Source organism: Phyllobates terribilis, unplaced genomic scaffold, assembly GCF_046119375.1.
Source record: "Phyllobates terribilis strain yellow unplaced genomic scaffold, ASM4611937v1 Scaffold_9__5_contigs__length_417890890, whole genome shotgun sequence".
In the NCBI taxonomy this organism is placed as follows: Eukaryota; Metazoa; Chordata; class Amphibia; order Anura; family Dendrobatidae; genus Phyllobates; species Phyllobates terribilis.
Genome location: NW_027362769.1, coordinates 198,911,678 through 198,928,774, shown reverse-complemented (window position 1 = coordinate 198,928,774; position 17,097 = coordinate 198,911,678).

Sequence of the window (17,097 nt, the reverse complement as noted above, 5' to 3'; positions counted from 1 at the left end):
TGTCAGGAGGTGACGCAGAGGCTGCAGTGATCCCCGGTGTCAGGAGGTGACACAGAGGCTGCAGTGGTCCCCGAGGTCAGGAGGTGATGCAGAGGCAGCAGTGATCCCTGTTGTCAGGAAGTGACGCAGAGGCTGCAGTGATCCCTGGTGTCAGGAGGTGATGCAGAGGCTGCAGTAATCCCAGGTGTCAGGAGGTGATGCAGAGGCTGCAGTGATCCCCGGTGTCAGGACGTGATGCAGAGGCTGCAGTGATCCCTGGTGTCAGGAGGTGACGCAGAGGCTGCAGTGATCCCCGGTGTCAGGAGGTGACGCAGAGGCTGCAGTGATCCCCGGTGTCAGGAGGTGAGACAGAGGCTGCAGTGATCTCCGGTGTCAGGAGGTGATGCAGAGGCTGCAGTGATCCCCGGTGTTAGGGGTTGATGCAGAGGCTGCAGTGATCCCTGGTGTCAGGAGGTGACACAGAGGCTGCAGTGATCCCCGGTGTCAGAAGGTGACGCAGAGGCTGCAGTGATCCCCGGTGTTAGGAGGTGACGCAGAGGCTGCAGTGACCCCCGGTGTTAGGAGGTGACGCAGAGGCTGCAGTGATCCAGGTGTCAGGAGGTGACGCAGAGGCTGCAGTGATCCCCGGTTTCAGGAGGTGACGCAGAGGCTGCAGTGACCCCCGGTGTCAGGAAGTTACGCAGAGGCTGCAGTGATCCCCGGTGTCAGGAGTTGACGCAGAGGCTGCAGTGATCCCTGGTGTCAGGAGGTGATGCAGAGGCTGCAGTGATCCTCGGTGTCAGGAGGTGACGCAGAGGCTGCAGTGATCCACGGTGTCAGGAGGTGACGCAGAGGCTGCAGTGATCCCCGGTGTCAGGAAGTGACACAGAGGCTGCAGTGATCCCCGGTGTCAGGAGGTGATGCAGAGGCTGCAGTGATCCCCGGTGTCAGGAGTTGACTCAGAGGCTGCAGTGATCCCTGGTGTCAGGAGGTGACGCAGAGGCTGCAGTGATCCCCGGTGTCAGGAGGTGTTGCAGAGGCTGCAGTGATCCCTGGTGTCAGGAGGTGACGCAGAGGCTGCAGTGATCCCCGGTGTCAGGAGGTGATGCAGAGGCTGCAGTGATCCCCGGTGTTAGGGGTTGATGCAGAGGCTGCAGTGATCCCTGGTGTCAGGAGGTGACACAGAGGCTGCAGTGATCCCCGGTGTCAGAAGGTGACGCAGAGGCTGCAGTGATCCCCGGTGTCAGGAGGTGACGCAGAGGCTGCAGTGATCCCCGGTGTCAGGAGGTGACGCAGAGGCTGCAGTGATCCCTGGTGTCAGGAGGTGACGGAGAGGCTGCAGTGATCCCTGGAGTCAGGAGGTGACGCAGAGGCTGCAGTGATCCTCGGTGTCAGGAGGTGAAGCAGAGGCTGCAGTGATCCCCGGTGTCAGGAGGTGACGCAGAGGCTGCAGTGATCCCCGGTGTCAAGAGGTGACGCAGAGGCTGCAGTGATCCCCTGGTGTCAGGAGGTGACGCCGAGGCTGCAGTGATCCTCGGTGTCAGGAGGTGATGCAGAGGCTGCAGTGATCCCCGGTGTCAGGAGGTGACGCTGAGGCTGCAGTGATCCCTGGAGTCAGGAGGTGACGCCGAGGCTGCAGTGATCCTCGGTGTCAGGAGGTGACGCAGAGGCTGCAGTGATCCCCGGTGTCAGGAGGTGACGCAGAGGCTGCAGTGATCCCCGGTGTCAGGAGGTGACGCAGAGGCTGCAGTGATCCCCGGTGTCAGGAGGTGACACAGAGGCTGCAGTGATCCCCGGTGTCAGGAGGTGATGCAGAGGCTGCAGTGATCCCTGGTGTCAGGAGGTGACACAGAGGCTGCAGTGACCCCCGGTGTCAGGAGGTGATGCAGAGGCTGCAGTGATCCCTGGTGTCAGGAAGTGACGCAGAGGCTGCAGTGATCCCTGGTGTCAGGAGGTGATGCAAAGGCTGCAGTGATCCCTGGTGTCAGGAGGTGATGCACAGGCTGCAGTGATCCCTGGTGTCAGGAAGTGACGCAGAGGCTGCAGTGATCCCTGGTGTCAGGAGGTGATGCAGAGGCTGCAGTGATCCCTGGTGTCAGGAGGTGATGCAGAGGCTGCAGTGATCCCTGGTGTCAGGAAGTGATGCAGAGGCTGCAGTGATCCCTGGTGTCAGGAAGTGACGCAGAGGCTGCAGTGATCCCCGGTGTCAGGAGGTGATGCAGAGGCTGCAGTGATCCCCGGTGTCAGGAAGTGACACAGAGGCTGCTGTGATCCCTGGTGTCAGGAGGTGATGCAGAGGCTGCAGTGATCCCTGGTGTCAGGAGGTGATGCAGAGGCTGCAGTGATCCCTGGTGTCAGGAAGTGACGCAGAGGCTGCAGTGATCCCCGGTGTTAGGGGTTGATGCAGAGGCTGCAGTGATCCCTGGTGTCAGGAGGTGACACAGAGGCTGCAGTGATCCCCGGTGTCAGAAGGTGACGCAGAGGCTGCAGTGATCCCTGGTGTCAGGAGGTGACGCAGAGGCTGCAGTGATCCCCGGTGTCAGGAAGTGACACAGAGGCTGCAGTGATCCCTGGTGTCAGGAGGTGACGCAGAGGCTGCAGTGATCCCTGGAGTCAGGAGGTGACGCAGAGGCTGCAGTGATCCTCGGTGTCAGGAGGTGACGCAGAGGCTGCAGTGATCCCCGGTGTCAGGAGGTGACGCAGAGGCTGCAGTGATCCCCGGTGTCAGGAGGTGACGCAGAGGCTGCAGTGATCCCCGGTGTCAGGAGGTGACGCAGAGGCTGCAGTGATCCCCGGTGTCAGGAGGTGACACAGAGGCTGCAGTGATCCCCGTTGTCAGGAGGTGATGCAGAGGCTGCAGTGATCCCTGGTGTCAGGAGGTGATGCAGAGGCTGCAGTGATCCCTGGTGTCAGGAGGTGACACAGAGGCTGCAGTGACCCCCGGTGTCAGGAGGTGATGCAGAGGCTGCAGTGATCCCTGGTGTCAGGAAGTGACACAGAGGCTGCAGTGATCCCTGGTGTCAGGAGGTGACGCAGAGGCTGCAGTGATCCCCGGTGTCAGGAGGTGATGCAAAGGCTGCAGTGATCCCTGGTGTCAGGAGGTGATGCAGAGGCTGCAGTGATCCCTGGTGTCAGGAAGTGACGCAGAGGCTGCAGTGATCCCTGGTGTCAGGAGGTGATGCAGAGGCTGCAGTGATCCCTGGTGTCAGGATGTGATGCAGAGGCTGCAGTGATCCCTGGTGTCAGGAAGTGACGCAGAGGCTGCAGTGATCCCTGGTGTCAGGAGGTGATGCAGAGGCTGCAGTGATCCCTGGTGTCAGGAAGTGACGCAGAGGCTGCAGTGATCCCCGGTGTCAGGAGGTGATGCAGAGGCTGCAGTGATCCCTGGTGTCAGGAGGTGACGCAGAGGCTGCAGTGATCCCTGGTGTCAGGAAGTGACGCAGAGGCTGCAGTGATCCCCGGTGTCAGGAGGTGATGCAGAGGCTGCAGTGATCCCTGGTGTCAGGAGGTGATGCAGAGGCTGCAGTGATCCCTGGTGTCAGGAAGTGACGCAGAGGCTGCAGTGATCCCTGGTGTCAGGAGGTGATGCAAAGGCTGCAGTGATCCCAGGTGTCAGGAGGTGATGCAGAGGCTGCAGTGATCCCCGGTGTCAGGAGGTGACGCAGAGGCTGCAGTGACCCCCGGTTTCAGGAGGTGATGCAGAGGCTGCAGTGATCCCTGGTGTCAGGAGGAGACGCAGAGGCTGCAGTGATCCCCGGTGTCAGGAGGTGTTGCAGAGGCTGCAGTGATCCCTGGTGTCAGGAGGTGACGCAGAGGCTGCAGTGATCCCCGGTGTCAGGAGGTGACGCAGAGGCTGCAGTGATCCCTGGTGTCAGGAGGTGACGCAGAGGCTGCAGTGATCCCCGGTGTCAGGAGATGATGCAGAGGCTGCAGTGATCCCCTGGTGTCAGGAGGTGACGCAGAGGCTGCAGTGATCCCTGGTGTCAGGAGGTGACGCAGAGGCTGCAGTGATCCCCGGTGTCAGGAGGTGAAGCAGAGGCTGCAGTGACCCCCGGTGTCAGGAGGTGATGCAGAGGCTGCAGTGACCCCCGGTGTCAGGAGGTGATGCAGAGGCTGCAGTGACCCCCGGTGTCAGGAGGTGACCAGAGGCTGCAGTGATCCCCGGTGTTAGGGGGAGACGCAGAGGCTGCAGTGATCCCTGGTGTTAGGAGGTGACGCAGAGGCTGCAGTGATCCAGGTGTCAGGAGGTGACGCAGAGGCTGCAGTGATCCCCGGTGTCAGGAGGTGACGCAGAGGCTGCAGTGATCCCCGGTGTCAGGAGGTGACGCAGAGGCTGCAGTGATCCCTGGTGTCAGGAGGTGACGCAGAGGCTGCAGTGACCCCCGGTGTCAGGAGCTGAAGCAGAAGCTGCAGTGACCCCCGTTGTCAGGAGGTGATGCAGAGGCTGCAGTGACCCCCGGTGTCAGGAGGTGACCAGAGGCTGCAGTGATCCCCGGTGTTAGGGGGAGACGCAGAGGCTGCAGTGATCCCGGTGTTAGGAGGTGACGCAGAGGCTGCAGTGATCCAGGTGTCAGGAGGTGACGCAGAGGCTGCAGTGATCCCCGGTGTCAGGGGGTGATGCAGAGGCTGCAGTGATCCCTGGTGTCAGGAGGTGATGCAGAGGCTGCAGTGATCCCTGGTGTCAGGAGGTGACACAGAGGCTGCAGTGACCCCCGGTGTCAGGAGGTGATGCAGAGGCTGCAGTGATCCCTGGTGTCAGGAAGTGACACAGAGGCTGCAGTGATCCCTGGTGTCAGGAGGTGACGCAGAGGCTGCAGTGATCCCCGGTGTCAGGAGGTGATGCAAAGGCTGCAGTGATCCCTGGTGTCAGGAGGTGATGCAGAGGCTGCAGTGATCCCTGGTGTCAGGAAGTGACGCAGAGGCTGCAGTGATCCCTGGTGTCAGGAGGTGATGCAGAGGCTGCAGTGATCCCTGGTGTCAGGATGTGATGCAGAGGCTGCAGTGATCCCTGGTGTCAGGAAGTGATGCAGAGGCTGCAGTGATCCCTGGTGTCAGGAAGTGACGCAGAGGCTGCAGTGATCCCCGGCGTCAGGAGGTGATGCAGAGGCTGCAGTGATCCCTGGTGTCAGGAAGTGACGCAGAGGCTGCAGTGATCCCTGGTGTCAGGAGGTGATGCAGAGGCTGCAGTGATCCCTGGTGTGAGGAGGTGATGCAGAGGCTGCAGTGATCCCTGGTGTCAGGAAGTGACGCAGAGGCTGCAGTGATCCCCGGTGTCAGGAGGTGATGCAGAGGCTGCAGTGATCCCTGGTGTCAGGAGGTGATGCAGAGGCTGCAGTGATCCCTGGTGTCAGGAAGTGACGCAGAGGCTGCAGTGATCCCTGGTGTCAGGAGGTGATGCAAAGGCTGCAGTGATCCCAGGTGTCAGGAGGTGATGCAGAGGCTGCAGTGATCCCCGGTGTCAGGAGGTGACGCAGAGGCTGCAGTGACCCCCGGTTTCAGGAGGTGATGCAGAGGCTGCAGTGATCCCTGGTGTCAGGAGGAGACGCAGAGGCTGCAGTGATCCCCGGTGTCAGGAGGTGTTGCAGAGGCTGCAGTGATCCCTGGTGTCAGGAGGTGACGCAGAGGCTGCAGTGATCCCCGGTGTCAGGAGGTGACGCAGAGGCTGCAGTGATCCCTGGTGTCAGGAGGTGACGCAGAGGCTGCAGTGATCCCCGGTGTCAGGAGATGATGCAGAGGCTGCAGTGATCCCCTGGTGTCAGGAGGTGACGCAGAGGCTGCAGTGATCCCTGGTGTCAGGAGGTGACGCAGAGGCTGCAGTGATCCCCGGTGTCAGGAGGTGAAGCAGAGGCTGCAGTGACCCCCGGTGTCAGGAGGTGATGCAGAGGCTGCAGTGATCCCCGGTGTCAGGAGGTGACCAGAGGCTGCAGTGATCCCCGGTGTTAGGGGGAGACGCAGAGGCTGCAGTGATCCCTGGTGTTAGGAGGTGACGCAGAGGCTGCAGTGATCCAGGTGTCAGGAGGTGACGCAGAGGCTGCAGTGATCCCCGGTGTCAGGAGGTGACGCAGAGGCTGCAGTGATCCCCGGTGTCAGGAGGTGACGCAGAGGCTGCAGTGATCCCTGGTGTCAGGAGGTGACGCAGAGGCTGCAGTGACCCCCGGTGTCAGGAGCTGAAGCAGAGGCTGCAGTGACCCCCGTTGTCAGGAGGTGATGCAGAGGCTGCAGTGACCCCCGGTGTCAGGAGGTGACCAGAGGCTGCAGTGATCCCCGGTGTTAGGGGGAGACGCAGAGGCTGCAGTGATCCCGGTGTTAGGAGGTGACGCAGAGGCTGCAGTGATCCAGGTGTCAGGAGGTGACGCAGAGGCTGCAGTGATCCCCGGTGTCAGGGGGTGATGCAGAGGCTGCAGTGATCCCTGGTGTCAGGAGGTGATGCAGAGGCTGCAGTGATCCCTGGTGTCAGGAGGTGACGCAGAGGCTGCAGTGATCCCCGGTGTCAGGAGGTGACTCAGAGGCTGCAGTGATCCCCGGTGTCAGGAGGTGACGCAGAGGCTGCAGTGATCCCCTGGTTTCAGGAGGTGACGCAGAGGCTGCAGTGATCCCGGGTGTTAGGGGGTGACGCAGAGGCTGCAGTGATCCCTGGTGTCAGGAGGTGACGCAGAGGCTGCAGAGACCTCCGGTGTCAGGAGGTGAAGCAGAGGCTGCAGTGACCCCCGGTGTCAGGAGGTGATGCAGAGGCTGCAGTGACCCCCGGTGTCAGGAGGTGACCAGAGGCTGCAGTGATCCCCGGTGTTAGGGGGAGACGCAGAGGCTGCAGTGACCCCCAGTGTCAGGAGGTGACCAGAGGCTGCAGTGATCCCCGGTGTTAGGAGGAGACGCAGAGGCTGCAGTGATCCCCGGTGTTAGGAGGTGACGCAGAGGCTGCAGTGACCCCCGGTGTTAGGAGGTGACGCAGAGGCTGCAGTGATCCAGGTGTCAGGAGGTGACGCAGAGGCTGCAGTGATCCCCGGTTTCAGGAGGTGACGCAGAGGCTGCAGTGACCCCCGGTGTCAGGAAGTTACGCAGAGGCTGCAGTGATCCCCGGTGTCAGGAGGTGACACAGAGGCTGCAGTGATCCCTGGTGTCAGGAGGTGACGCAGAAGCTGCAGTGATCCTCGGTGTCAGGAGGTGACGCAGAGGCTGCAGTGATGCCCGGTGTCAGGAGGTGACGCAGAGTCTGCAGTGATCCCCGGTGTCAGGAGGTGACACAGAGGCTGCAGTGATCCCCGGTGTCAGGAGGTGATGCAGAGGCTGCAGTGATCCCTGGTGTCAGGAGGTGATGCAGAGGCTGCAGTGATCCCCGGTGTCAGGAGGTGATGCAGAGGCTGCAGTGATCCCTGGTGTTAGGAGGTGATGCAGAGGCAGCAGTGATCCCTGGTGTCAGGAAGTGACGCAGAGGCTGCAGTGATCCCTGGTGTCAGGAGGTGATGCAGAGGCTGCAGTGATCCCAGGTGTCAGGAGGTGATGCAGAGGCTGCAGTGATCCCCGGTGTCAGGAGGAGACGCAGAGGCTGCAGTGATCCCCGGTGTCAGGAGGTGTTGCAGAGGCTGCAGTGATCCCTGGTGTCAGGAGGTGACGCAGAGGCTGCAGTGATCCCCGGTGTCAGGAGGTGATGCAGAGGCTGCAGTGATCCCCGGTGTTAGGGGGAGACGCAGAGGCTGCAGTGACCCCCGGTGTCAGGAGGTGACCAGAGGCTGCAGTGATCCCCGGTGTTAGGGGGAGACGCAGAGGCTGCAGTGATCCCCGGTGTTAGGAGGTGACGCAGAGGCTGCAGTGACCCCCGGTGTTAGGAGGTGACGCAGAGGCTGCAGTGATCCAGGTGTCAGGAGGTGACGCAGAGGCTGCAGTGATCCCCGGTTTCAGGAGGTGACGCAGAGGCTGCAGTGACCCCCGGTGTCAGGAAGTTACGCAGAGGCTGCAGTGATCCCCGGTGTCAGGAGGTGACGCAGAGGCTGCAGTGATCCCTGGTGTCAGGAGGTGACGCAGAGGCTGCAGTGATCCTCGGTGTCAGGAGGTGACGCAGAGGCTGCAGTGATCCCCGGTGTCAGGAGGTGACGCAGAGGCTGCAGTGATCCCCGGTGTCAGGAGGTGACACAGAGGCTGCAGTGATCCCCGGTGTCAGGAGGTGATGCAGAGGCTGAAGTTATCCCTGGTGTCAGGAGGTGATGCAGAGGCTGCAGTGATCCCCGGTGTCAGGAGGTGATGCAGAGGCTGCAGTGATCCCTGGTGTTAGGAGGTGATGCAGAGGCAGCAGTGATCCCTGGTGTCAGGAAGTGACGCAGAGGCTGCAGTGATCCCTGGTGTCAGGAGGTGATGCAGAGGCTGCAGTGATGCCAGGTGTCAGGAGGTGATGCAGAGGCTGCAGTGATCCCCGGTGTCAGGAGGTGACGCAGAGGCTGCAGTGATCCCCGGTGTCAGGAGGTGTTGCAGAGGCTGCAGTGATCCCTGGTGTCAGGAGGTGACGCAGAGGCTGCAGTGATCCCCAGTGTCAGGAGGTGATGCAGAGGCTGCAGTGATCCCTGGTGTCAGGAGGTGACGCAGAGGCTGCAGTGATCCCCGGTGTCAGGAGGTGATGCAGAGGCTGCAGTGATCCCCGGTGTTAGGGGTTGATGCAGAGGCTGCAGTGATCCCTGGTGTCAGGAGGTGACACAGAGGCTGCAGTGATCCCCGGTGTCAGGAGGTGACGCAGAGGCTGCAGTGATCCCCGGTGTCAGGAGGTGACGCAGAGGCTGCAGTGATCCCTGGTGTCAGGAGGTGACACAGAGGCTGTAGTGATCCCCGGTGTCAGAAGGTGACGCAGAGGCTGCAGTGATCCCCGGTGTCAGGAGGTGACGCAGAGGCTGCAGTGATCTCCGGTGTCAGGAGGTGACGCAGAGGCTGCAGTGATCCCTGGTGTCAGGAGGTGACGCAGAGGCTGCAGTGATCCCTGGTGTCAGGAGGTGACGCAGAGGCTGCAGTGATCCTCGGTGTCAGGAGGTGACGCAGAGGCTGCAGTGATCCCCGGTGTCAGGAGGTGACGCAGAGGCTGCAGTGATCCCCGGTGTCAGGAGGTGACGCAGAGGCTGCAGTGATCCCCGGTGTCAGGAGGTGACGCAGAGGCTGCAGTGATCCCTGGAGTCAGGAGGTGACGCAGAGGCTGCAGTGATCCTCGGTGTCAGGAGGTGACGCAGAGGCTGCAGTGATCCCCGGTGTCAGGAGGTGACGCAGAGGCTGCAGTGATCCCCGGTGTCAGGAGGTGACGCAGAGGCTGCAGTGATCCCCGGTGTCAGGAGGTGACGCAGAGGCTGCAGTGATCCCCGGTGTCAGGAGGTGACACAGAGGCTGCAGTGATCCCCGGTGTCAGGAGGTGATGCAGAGGCTGCAGTGATCCCTGGTGTCAGGAGGTGACACAGAGGCTGCAGTGACCCCCGGTGTCAGGAGGTGATGCAGAGGCTGCAGTGATCCCTGGTGTCAGGAGGTGATGCAAAGGCTGCAGTGATCCCTGGTGTCAGGAGGTGACGCAGAGGCTGCAGTGATCCCTGGTGTCAGGAAGTGACGCAGAAGCTGCAGTGATCCCTGGTGTCAGGAGGTGATGCAGAGGCTGCAGTGGTCCCTGGTGTCAGGAGGTGATGCAGAGGCTGCAGTGATCCCTGGTGTCAGGAAGTGATGCAGAGGCTGCAGTGATCCCTGGTGTCAGGAAGTGACGCTGAGGCTGCAGTGATCCCCGGTGTCAGGAGGTGATGCAGAGGCTGCAGTGATCCCTGGTGTCAGGAAGTGACGCAGAGGCTGCAGTGATCCCTGGTGTCAGGAGGTGATGCAGAGGCTGCAGTGATCCCTGGTGTCAGGAAGTGAAGCAGAGGCTGCAGTGATCCCCGGTGTCAGGAGGTGATGCAGAGGCTGCAGTGATCCCTGGTGTCAGGAGGTGATGCAGAGGCTGCAGTGATCCCTGGTGTCAGGAAGTGACACAGAGGCTGCAGTGATCCCTGGTGTCAGGAGGTGATGCAAAGGCTGCAGTGATCCCAGGTGTCAGGAGGTGATGCAGAGGCTGCAGTGATCCCCGGTGTCAGGAGGTGACTCAGAGGCTGCAGTGACCCCCGGTGTCAGGAGGTGATGCAGAGGCTGCAGTGATCCCTGGTGTCAGGAGGTGATGCAGAGGCTGCAGTGATCCCCGGTGTCAGGAGGTGTTGCAGAGGCTGCAGTGATCCCTGGTGTCAGGAGGTGACGCAGAGGCTGCAGTGATCCCCGGTGTCAGGAGGTGACGCAGAGGCTGCAGTGATCCCTGGTGTCAGGAGGTGACGCAGAGGCTGCAGTGATCCCCGGTGTCAGGAGGTGATGCAGAGGCTGCAGTGATCCCCTGGTGTCAGGAGGTGACGCAGAGGCTGCAGTGATCCCTGGTGTCAGGAGGTGACGCAGAGGCTGCAGTGATCCCCGGTGTCAGGAAGTGACGCAGAGGCTGCAGTGATCCCCTGTGTCAGGAGGTGACGCAGAGGCTGCAGTGATCCCCGGTGTCAGGAAGTGACGCAGAGGCTGCAGTGATCCCCGGTGTCAGGAAGTGATGCAGAGGCTGCAGTGATCCCTGGTGTCAGGAAGTGACGCAGAGGCTGCAGTGATCCCCGGTGTCAGGAGGTGACGCAGAGGCTGCAGTGATCCCCGGTGTCAGGAGGTAATGCAGAGGCTGCAGTGATCCCTGGTGTCAGGAGGTGACGCAGAGGCTGCAGTGATCCCCTGGTGTCAGGAGGTGATGCAGAGGCTGCAGTGATCCCCGGTGTCAGGAGGTGACGCAGAGGCTGCAGTGATCCCCGGTGTTAGGAGGTGACGCAGAGGCTGCAGTGATCCCTGGTGTCAGGAGGTGACGCAGAGGCTGCAGTGACCCCCGGTGTCAGGAGGTGACGCAGAGGCTGCAGTGATCCCTGGTGTCAGGAGGTGACGCAGAGGCTGCAGTGATCCCCGGTGTCAGGAGGTGACGCAGAGGCTGCAGTGACCCCCGGTGTCAGGATGTGATGCAGAGACTGCAGTGATCCCTGGTGTCAGGAGGTGACACAGAGGCTGCAGTGATCCCGGGTGTCAGAAGGTGACGCAGAGGCTGCAGTGATCTCCGGTGTCAGGAGGTGACGCAGAGGCTGCAGTGATCCCTGGTGTCAGGAGGTGACGCAGAGGCTGCAGTGACGCCCGGTGTCAGGAGGTGAAGCAGAGGCTGCAGTGACCCCCGGTGTCAGGAGGTGATGCAGAGGCTGCAGTGACCCCCGGTGTCAGGAGGTGACCAGAGGCTGCAGTGATCCCCGGTGTTAGGGGGAGACGCAGAGGCTGCAGTGATCCCCGGTGTTAGGGGGAGACGCAGAGGCTGCAATGATCCCCGGTGTTAGGGTGTGACGCAGAGGCTGCAGTGACCCCCGGTGTTAGGAGGTGACGCAGAGGCTGCAGTGATCCAGGTGTCAGGAGGTGACGCAGAGGCTGCAGTGATCCCCGGTGTCAGGAGGTGACGCAGAGGCTGCAGTGATCCCCGGTGTCAGGAGGTGACGCAGAGGCTGCAGTGATCCCTGGTGTCAGGAGGTGACGAAGAGGCTGCAGTGATCCTCGGTGTCAGGAGGTGACGCAGAGGCTGCAGTGATCCCTGGTGTCAGGAGGTGACGCAGAGGCTGCAGTGATCCCCGGTGTCAGGAGGTGACGCAGAGGCTGCAGTGATCCCCGGTGTCAGGAGGTGATGCAGAGGCTGCAGTGATCCCTGGTGTCAGGAGGTGATGCAGAGGCAGCAGTGATCCCTGGTGTCAGGAAGTGACGCAGAGGCTGCAGTGATCCCTGGTGTCAGGAGGTGATGCAGAGGCTGCAGTGATCCCAGGTGTCAGGAGGTGATGCAGAGGCTGCAGTGATCCCCGGTGTCAGGAGGTGATGCAGAGGCTGCAGTGATCCCTGGTGTCAGGATGTGACGCAGAGGCTGCAGTGACCCCCGGTGTCAGGAGGTGAAGCAGAGGCTGCAGTGATCCCCGGTGTCAGGAGGTGACGCAGAGGCTGCAGTGATCCCCGGTGTCAGGAGGTGACACAGAGGCTGCAGTGATCCCCGGTGTCAGGAGGTGATGCAGAGGCTGCAGTGATCCCTGGTGTCAGGAGGTGATGCAGAGGCAGCAGTGATCCCTGGTGTCAGGAAGTGACGCAGAGGCTGCAGTGATCCCTGGTGTCAGGAGGTGATGCAGAGGCTGCAGTGATCCCCGGTGTCAGGAGGTGATGCAGAGGCTGCAGTGATCCCTGGTGTCAGGATGTGACGCAGAGGCTGCAGTGACCCCCGGTGTCAGGAGGTGAAGCAGAGGCTGCAGTGACCCCCGGTGTCAGGAGGTGATGCAGAGGCTGCAGTGACCCCCGGTGTCAGGAGGTGACGCAGAGGCTGCAGTGATCCCCGGTGTTAGGGGGAGACGCAGAGGCTGCAGTGATCCCCGGTGTTAGGGGGTGACGCAGAGGCTGCAGTGACACCTGGTGTTAGGAGGTGACGCAGAGGCTGCAGTGATCCAGGTGTCAGGAGGTGACGCAGAGGCTGCAGTGATCCCCGGTATCAGGGGGTGATGCAGAGGCTGCAGTGATACCTGGTGTCAGGAGGTGATGCAGAGGCTGCAGTGATCCCTGGTGTCAGGAGGTGACGCAGAGGCTGCAGTGATCCCCGGTGTCAGGAGGTGACTCAGAGGCTGCAGTGATCCCCGGTTTCAGGAGGTGACGCAGAGGCTGCAGTGATCCCCTGGTGTCAGGAGGTGACGCAGAGGCTGCAGTGATCCCCGGTGTTAGGGGGTGACGCAGAGGCTGCAGTGATCCCCTGGTGTCAGGAGGTAACGCAGAGGCTGCAGTGATCCCCTGTGTCAGGAGGTGACGCAGAGGCTGCAGTGATCCCTGGTGTCAGGAGGTGACGCAGAGGCTGCAGTGATCCCCGGTGTCAGGAGGTGATGCAGAGGCTGCAGTGATCCCTGGTGTCAGGAGGTGATGCAGAGGCTGCAGTGATCCCTGGTGTCAGGAGGTGATGCAGAGGCTGCAGTGTTCCCTGGTGTCAGGAGGTGACGCAGAGGCTGCAGTGATCCCCGGTGTCAGGAGGTGACGCAGAGGCTGCAGTGATCCCCGGTGTCAGGAGGTGACGCAGAGGCTGCAGTGATCCCCTGGTGTCAGGAGGTGACGCAGAGGCTGCAGTGATCCCCGGTGTTAGGGGGTGACGCAGAGGCTGCAGTGATCCCCTGGTGTCAGGAGGTGATGCAGAGGCTGCAGTGATCCCCTGTGTCAGGAGGTTATGCAGAGGCTGCAGTGATCCCCTGGTGTCAGGAGGTGACGCAGAGGCTGCAGTGATCCCCGGTGTCAGGAGATGATGCAGAGGCTGCAGTGATCCCTGGTGTCAGGAGGTGATGCAGAGGCTGCAGTGATCCCCTGTGTCAGGAGGTTATGCAGAGGCTGCAGTGATCCCCTGGTGTCAGGAGGTGACGCAGAGGCTGCAGTGATCCCCTGGTGTCAGGAGGTGACGCAGAGGCTGCAGTGATCCCCGGTGTCAGGAGATGATGCAGAGGCTGCAGTGATCCCTGGTGTCAGGAGGTGACGCAGAGGCTGCAGTGATCCCCTGTGTCAGGAGGTTATGCAGAGGCTGCAGTGATCCCCTGGTGTCAGGAGGTGACGCAGAGGCTGCAGTGATCCCCGGTGTCAGGAGGTGATGCAGAGGCTGCAGTGATCCCTGGTGTCAGGAGGTGATGCAGAGGCTGCAGTGATCCCTGGTGTCAGGAGGTGACACAGAGGCTGGAGTGATCCCTGGTGTCAGGAGGTGACGCAGAGGCTGCAGTGATCCCCGGTGTCAGGAGGTGACGCAGAAGCTGCAGTGATCCCCGGTGTTAGGGGGTGACGCAGAGGCTGCAGTGATCCCCGGTGTCAGGAGGTGATGCAGAGGCTGCAGTGACCCCTGGTGTCAGGAGGTGATGCAGAGGCTGCAGTGATCCCTGGTGTCAGGAGGTGATGCAGAGGCTGCAGTGATCCCTGGTGTCAGGAGGTGACGCAGAGGCTGCAGTGATCCCCGGTGTCAGGAGGTGACACAGAGGCTGCAGTGATCCCCGGTGTCAGGAGGTGACGCAGAGCCTGCAGTGATCCCCGGTGTCAGGAGGTGACGCAGAGGCTGCAGTGATCCCTGGTGTCAGGAGGTGACGCAGAGGCTGCAGTGATCCCCGGTGTTAGGGGGTGACGCAGAGGCTGCAGTGATCCCTGGTGTCAGGAGGTGATGCAGAGGCTGCAGTGATCCCCGGTGTCAGGAGGTGACGCAGAGGCTGCAGTGATCCCCGGTGTCAGGAGGTGACGCAGAGGCTGCAGTGATCCCCCGTGTCAGGAGGTGACGCAGAGGCTGCAGTGATCCCCGGTGTTAGGGGGTGACGCAGAACCTGCAGTGATCCCCGGTGTCAGGAGGTGATGCAGAGGCTGCAGTGATCCCCGGTGTCAGGAGGTGACGCAGAGGCTGCAGTGATCCCCGGTGTCAGGAGGTGACGCAGAGGCTGCAGTGATACCTGGTGTCAGGAGGTGACGCAGAGGCTGCAGTGATCCCTGGTGTCAGGAGGTGACGCAGAGGCTGCAGTGATCCCCTGTGTCAGGAGGTGACGCAGAGGCTGCAGTGATCCCCGGTGTCAGGAGGTGATGCAGAGGCTGCAGTGATCCCCGGTGTCAGGAGGTGATGCAGAGGCTGCAGTGATCCCCGGTGTCAGGAGGTGATGTAGAGGCTGCAGTGATCCCCGGTGTCAGGAGGTGACGCAGAGGCTGCAGTGATCCCCGGTATCAGGAGGTGATGCAGAGGCTGCAGTGATCCCCGGTGTTAGGGGGTGACGCAGAGGCTGCAGTGATCCCCGGTGTCAGGAGGTGATGCAGAGGCTGCAGTGATCCCCGGTGTCAGGAGGTGACGCAGAGGCTGCAGTGATCCCCGGTGTCAGGAGGTGACGCAGAGGCTGCAGTGATACCTGGTGTCAGGAGGTGACGCAGAGGCTGCAGTGATCCCTGGTGTCAGGAGGTGACGCAGAGGCTGCAGTGATCCCCGGTGTCAGGAGGTGACGCAGAGGCTGCAGTGATCCCCGATGTCAGGAGGTGATGCAGAGGCTGCAGTGATCCCCGGTGTCAGGAGGTGATGCAGAGGCTGCAGTGATCCCCGGTGTCAGGAGGTGATGTAGAGGCTGCAGTGATCCCCGGTGTCAGGAGGTGACGCAGAGGCTGCAGTGATCCCCGGTGTCAGGAGGTGATGTAGAGGCTGCAGTGATCCCCGGTGTCAGGAGGTGACGCAGAGCCTGCAGTGATCCCTGGTGTCAGGAGGTGACGCAGAGGCTGCAGTGATCCCCGGTGTTAGGGGGTGACGCAGAGGCTGCAGTGATCCCCGGTGTCAGGAGGTGACGCAGAGGCTGCAGTGATCCCCGGTGTCAGGAGGTGACGCAGAGGCTGCAGTGATCCCTGGTGTCAGGAGGTGACGCAGAGCCTGCAGTGATCCCCGGTGTCAGGAGGTGACGCAGAGGCTGCAGTGATGCCCGGTGTTAGGGGGTGACGCAGAGGCTGCAGTGATCCCCTGGTGTCAGGAGGTGACGCAGAGGCTGCAGTGATCCCCGGTGTCAGGAGGTGATGCAGAGGCTGCAGTGATCCCCGGTGTCAGGAGGTGATGCAGAGGCTGCAGTGATCCCCGGTGTCAGGAGGTGATGTAGAGGCTGCAGTGATCCCCGGTGTCAGGAGGTGACGCAGAGGCTGCAGTGATCCCCGGTATCAGGAGGTGATGCAGAGGCTGCAGTGATCCCCGGTGTTAGGGGGTGACGCAGAGGCTGCAGTGATCCCCGGTGTCAGGAGGTGATGCAGAGGCTGCAGTGATCCCCGGTGTCAGGAGGTGACGCAGAGGCTGCAGTGATCCCCGGTGTCAGGAGGTGACGCAGAGGCTGCAGTGATACCTGGTGTCAGGAGGTGACGCAGAGGCTGCAGTGATCCCTGGTGTCAGGAGGTGACGCAGAGGCTGCAGTGATCCCCGGTGTCAGGAGGTGACGCAGAGGCTGCAGTGATCCCCGATGTCAGGAGGTGATGCAGAGGCTGCAGTGATCCCCGGTGTCAGGAGGTGATGCAGAGGCTGCAGTGATCCCCGGTGTCAGGAGGTGATGTAGAGGCTGCAGTGATCCCCGGTGTCAGGAGGTGACGCAGAGGCTGCAGTGATCCCCGGTGTCAGGAGGTGATGTAGAGGCTGCAGTGATCCCCGGTGTCAGGAGGTGACGCAGAGCCTGCAGTGATCCCTGGTGTCAGGAGGTGACGCAGAGGCTGCAGTGATCCCCGGTGTTAGGGGGTGACGCAGAGGCTGCAGTGATCCCCTGGTGTCAGGAGGTGACGCAGAGGCTGCAGTGATCCCCGGTGTCAGGAGGTGATGCAGAGGCTGCAGTGATCCCCGGTGTCAGGAGGTGATGCAGAGGCTGCAGTGATCCCCGGTGTCAGGAGGTGACGCAGAGGCTGCAGTGATCCCTGGTGTCAGGAGGTGACGCAGAGGCTGCAGTGATCCCCGGTGTCAGGAGGTGACGCAGAGGCTGCAGTGATCCCTGGTGTCAGGAGGTGACGCAGAGCCTGCAGTGATCCCCGGTGTCAGGAGGTGACGCAGAGGCTGCAGTGATGCCCGGTGTTAGGGGGTGACGCAGAGGCTGCAGTGATCCCCTGGTGTCAGGAGGTGACGCAGAGGCTGCAGTGATCCCCGGTGTCAGGAGGTGATGCAGAGGCTGCAGTGATCCCCGGTGTCAGGAGGTGATGCAGAGGCTGCAGTGATCCCCGGTGTCAGGAGGTGACGCAGAGGCTGCAGTGATCCCTGGTGTCAGGAGGTGACGCAGAGGCTGCAGTGACCCCCGGTGTCAGGAGGTGATGCAGAGGCTGCAGTGATCCCCGGTGTCAGGAGGTGACGCAGAGGCTGCAGTGATCCCTGGTGTCAGGAGGTGACGCAGAGGCTGCAGTGATCCCTGGTGTCAGGAGGTGACGCAGAGGCTGCAGTGATCCCCGGTGTCAGGAGGTGACGCAGAGGCTGCAGTGACCCCCGTTGTCAGGAGGTGATGCAGAGGCTGCAGTGATCCCCGGTGTCAGGAGGTGACGCAGAGGCTGCAGTGACCCCCGGTGTCA